This window comes from Scylla paramamosain, chromosome 7, assembly GCF_035594125.1.
Source record: "Scylla paramamosain isolate STU-SP2022 chromosome 7, ASM3559412v1, whole genome shotgun sequence".
Taxonomy (NCBI): domain Eukaryota; kingdom Metazoa; phylum Arthropoda; class Malacostraca; order Decapoda; family Portunidae; genus Scylla; species Scylla paramamosain.
In genome coordinates, this window is record NC_087157.1 from 17,876,377 (window position 1) to 17,881,376 (window position 5,000).

The window sequence follows — 5,000 nt, forward strand, 5'->3', positions numbered from 1 at the left end:
ACCTCCCGTGCTTCTTAGGGGCGGTCAGGATGGTGGGTCTTTGGAGTTGCCAGGATGAGTCACGGGAAGTGCTACGCACTCACCTTGCCAGGATCAGTTGCCAGGGTGGGAAGTACTGGTGGTGGTCGGTACAGTTAGAGTTGCTAGGATGAGTCAGATTGGGGATCAAAGTCAAACTAGAAGGCTGGGAAGGGTAGGGAGGTGCTGCACACTCACCTCCCGTGCTTCCCAGGTTACATTTGTAACATTTGTCAGATTGGTTGTTTTTGGAGTTGCCGGGGTCAGTCAGTCAGGCCCACTCAGTCAAGGGAAGTGCTACGCACTCACCTTGCCAAGATCAGAGGGGTGGTGGAGGTGGTCTGTACATTTGGAGTTGGTAGGATGAGTCACATTGGTGGTCAAAGTCAAACTAGGGAGGTGCTGCACACTCACCTCCCATGCTCCCCAGAGTCAGTCAGTTTGGTGGCCTGTTGCCAGATTACAGTAAGATTTGTAGGTCAGTCAGGTTGGTTGTTTTTATGGTTGCCAGGGTTAGTAAGGCAGGTGGTAGGGAAGTGCTACGCACTCACCTAGCCAGGACAGGGTAGGATGTAGGGATGTATGGATCAGGGTTAGAGTGGGACACAGAGTAGGAGGTACTGTTGGTCTGTACATTTGGAGTTGTTCTTTGAAGTTGCCAGGATGAGTCAGGTCAAACTGGGAGACTGGGAAGTGTAGGGAGGTGCTGCACACTCACCTCCCATGCTCCCCAGGGCCAGTCAGTTAGGTGATTACATATCTGTAAGTCAGTCAGGTTGGTTGTTTTTGGAGTTGCCAGGGTCAGTCAGTCAGGGTCAGTCCAGGGAAGTGCTACGCACTCACCTTGCCGAGATCAGAAGGGTGGTGGTGGTGGTGGTCTGTACAGTTGGAGTTGCTCTTTGGAGTTGGTAGGATGAGTCAGATTGGTGGTCAAAGTCAAACTGGGAGACTGGGAAGGGTAGGGAGGTGCTGCACACTCACCTCCCGTGCTTCCCAGGTGGGTGGTGGTCTTTGGGGTTGTCAGGGTCAGTCAGTTGGTATTGTTTTATTTTTATTATTTATTTTATTGTTGATTGCCAGACTCAGTCAGTTTTATTGAGGGGGAGTAGGAGTTTTATTGTTTTTGTTTTATTTACTTATTTTTTCATTTATCTTTTTTTTATTACTTTTATTATTTTTTATACCTATATATATTTTATTCTTTTTGGTCTGGCAGTCCGTAGACTTGGGGAGAGAAGGGAAGTGCTGTGCACTCACCTCCCTTGCTCTCCCGAGGTCCGAGGTGGTAAGGAGGTTTTTATTTATTTTTATTTATTTATTTATTTATCTTTATTTATTTATTTATTTTATTTTATTTTATTTTTTTTTTGCGTGGTAGGTTAGGAGACAAGGGAAGTGCTATGCACTCACCTTAATTCTTTATTTTTTTCTTTTCTATCTTTTGCCGGAGACAAGGGAAGTGCTATGCACTCACCTTAATTCTTTCTTTATTTTTTTTTTCATCTTTTGCCTGGTAGGTTGGAAGAGAAGGGAAGTGCTATGCACTCACCTTTATATTTTTTATTCTGTTAGGTGAAGAGAAGAGAAGTGCTATGCACTTATCTTTATTTATTTTTTATTTTTATTTTTTTTATTTTTTTTTTTTTTTATTATTTTTTGCCTGGTAGTCCGTAGACTTGCCAGGGTTAGGTAGGGGAGAGAAAGGAAGCGCTGTGCACTCACCTCCCTTGCTCTCCCGGGGGCCGGTAAGGCGGTGCCTTCCTCCCCTGGGGAGGGGTAGGGAGGTGCTGCGCACTCACCTCCCCTCCTCCCCGTGGGCAGTTCCATCACACATGGTGATGGAGGGACGCTCTTTTAAGGTTTTTGTGAGTTCCGAGAGGGGGGTTCGAACCTACGCGCCCCTCACTTCCCTCACGCCAAACTCAAAGTGCATCACTCTACCCACTGGGCCACGAGGGCCCTTTTTCTTTTTTTTAAAGTTGGTCTATTTCCCCATCTTTCCCATCTTTTTTGTAAAGTTGCTCTTTTTAACCACCTTATGTTCACGCCAGTATGTATTAAATAATTACGATGTGAATTATTTTCATGACGTTATTTATTTATTGTATTTTGTATGGGATATGACACTGGGTTCCCAAGACTGTCACTACGCCATGAAACCCCAACGGTAAACAAGATATATTTGAACACATCATTTCCCTTCCTGTGTTCATGCAGCACCAAAAGTTCAATAAGAAAAACTGCTGCTCATTCTAATGTGAACGTTCATCCCACAGTGATAATTAGATAACTGTTGACTTGTGGGAGTATGTCGTGGAGTACAAATAGCAGTAGGTAAGATCAGAGAACTTTACAGAGGCAGGAATTCCTTGGTTATGGAGCAGCCTTCTGGAACCCTCCCCTGTGCTGCACCACCACCACCACCACCGACAACAATAACAATAACAACACACCATTACACCTGTCCATCCTGCAGCACATGCAAAAAAAAAACATACAGTAAAAAAACCCAAAGTTGATATTATTCCACTTTAGAATTTACCAAATATTACACGATGTGTACTGAGCACTGGGCTATAGCGGACTACTGGAGTGGCGATCTGTGTATACAAGTGCCACGTACTTCGTCAGTCCTTCGCCTGGGCCAAAAAACGGAAACGAATTCAAAGAATTCAATTCCAGTGTGAGAATACCGACAGTGGAAGAGAGTTACTTGTAACGGTATGTGCTAGGCAACTAGGCCTAAGGCCATACAGCTCCCGACGCCTCATCTGAAACCTGACCCCAATGCAATGTACACTAACTGAGATTGGTGGGTTCAGGAGTGAATGCAAAAATACTAACAACACATTATGAAAACGTTCTTGGCACAAAGAAGTGGCCGTGTTCATGACGTGTACCATATACCTACGTCCCTACTTCATAACCATGGGGAAGGACTTTCGCTCTGCAGGCATTATGTTATTGTAGCAGCAATGTCATAACAAGCTAATCGTTATTATTCCACACACTTGACCTTTGCTGAATATCATTTAAGTATTTTTTTCCTCATATAAAATTAATCAATGAGTGCACGCTGGCCACACTAAATGAACTGGCGCACGGGCCTACAGTTCAATCACACTGCTCTAGACATTTTTCTTTCCCACTCGACATAAATATAAACAACCAGAACGATCGCTTTTGGGGGATGGAAAACGAGTTTACCAATGACTCATCATAACAAAATATACGGTACTACCATAGACAGCATCCTATCAACGTACTCCTGGCTTGTTCATGAACACAGGTAGCTGTTGATGGGAAGCCTTAAATTACATTAGCCGCTTGAAAAAAAAAAAAAAAAAACACGCCAGAGTTCAGCCGTGGACTCGCGAGTCATCAGCATCATCACCCAGTTGATTTGTCCAATTTTCCCTTATTGTTATTCAATAGCAATAAGAGAAAATGGGAAAAACTGCAAGGATAACCATGGTAACAGAAGGAAAATAAAGGAAAACATACGTGCACTCGACAACTTGAAAAAAAAGAGTTTTGTCTTAGGTGGCGGTGAACAAACTTACCATATTAAATAAACTTGTTATGGCCAAATGGAGCATATATAAGCAACATATTAAAAAAATAAATAAATAACAATAATAATGTAATTCATGGCAAACTAGATATCCTTAGACCAAATGCATGAAAAAGCCAAAAATTATGTTTTGCCCTAAAAAAGGCGAATCTGGCTGTCCTGATCTCCGACAACGTGACGTCATGCGCGGAAAATTGAAAAAAAAAAAAAGTGTAACAAAAGTGGGCTTGCTGGGTTCTCTATACTGTGCCTGGCGCTTTCAAGGGAGGCATCAGTCAATCAGGCTCCGGCTACCATGCGACTCCTATAAGAGTGCACTTCTCGTAAAGGAGCGCCGCACTCCTGCAGCAGTGACCCCTGGTACCTCAAATCCCTATGACAGTCACTGATTGGGTCCTTGAGTTTTCAATGCCCCTCACAGCTAATTGTTCATCATGTGATGAGAGGAGGAGGAGGAGGAGGAGGAGGAGGAGGAGGAGGAGGAGAAGGAGGAGGAGGAGAAGGAGGAGGAGGAGGAGGAGGAGGAGGAGGAGGAGGAGGAGGAGGAGGAGGAGGAGGAGGAGGAGGAGGAGGAGGAGGAGAATAAAAACAAAGCCCAAACAGCAAAAGTTTCTGAGGTCTTTAATGGGCTGTTTGGGTAACTACTCTACGCTAACTAGTGGAAGAGACAAACAGGATAGCACAGAAAGAGGAACCAAACGAATACAAAAGAAGTCCAAACAGTAACAGACCAAGAGGTCCTTGTAAGTCTGTTTGGGTAACTATTCTACTCTATTAGTGGTAGAGAAAGGATAGCACAGAAGAAGGGTCCTTCCATCCCCCACCCCCAATCCCTACAGGCAAGGATCACATGAAAAATGGTACCATGTTGTACAGAAAAAACAACATGGAGTGTGAGAGGAAACTAAAGAAAGACAGGAGGACTACTTCGACCACATACAATCTACATGCCAGCACGGACAGTATGGAGTGAACGTGTTCGTTATTCAGACATGAACAATGACAACCGGGAATTAGTGTCTACATACTTGTCAAGACAGGTTTTCAATGAGTGAACAGTACCTGAGTTAACGACGCTTGATGGAACACAATTCAACATATTTATGACACGATTGAAATGAAATGTTTGGCTTCATTTGTTTGAAATCGCTTACCTATTATTTGCTATTGTTTCTTGTAATATTAGACATGTTGAATCTTAGGAAGAATTCCGGTCTGATATTTGTGAAAGCCTTAAAAGTTTAGTAAAGCAATATCAGATCCCCTCTTAGCCTGCGTTTGGAGAGGGAGAATAGATCTCGTTCTTTAAGGCGTTCCTTGTAGGGTTTATTGCGAAGCCTTCGAGTAATTTTCGTTACTCTATTTCGTATTGTTTTTTTTTTTTATAATCTCTCAATATTCCTTTTAT

General features: G+C 43.3%; 1 long non-coding RNA gene across 1 annotated transcript in view; it reads left to right on the top strand.

Annotated features, from left to right (window-relative positions):
• The first annotated feature begins 811 nt into the window (after window positions 1-811).
• LOC135102152 (uncharacterized) overlaps window positions 812-5,000 on the top strand; it is a 21,813-nt gene continuing 17,624 nt past the window's right edge. The window contains exon 1 of the long non-coding RNA XR_010269555.1: window positions 812-822. This is a non-coding gene — a long non-coding RNA (uncharacterized LOC135102152). The remainder of the gene's footprint in view (window positions 823-5,000) is intronic.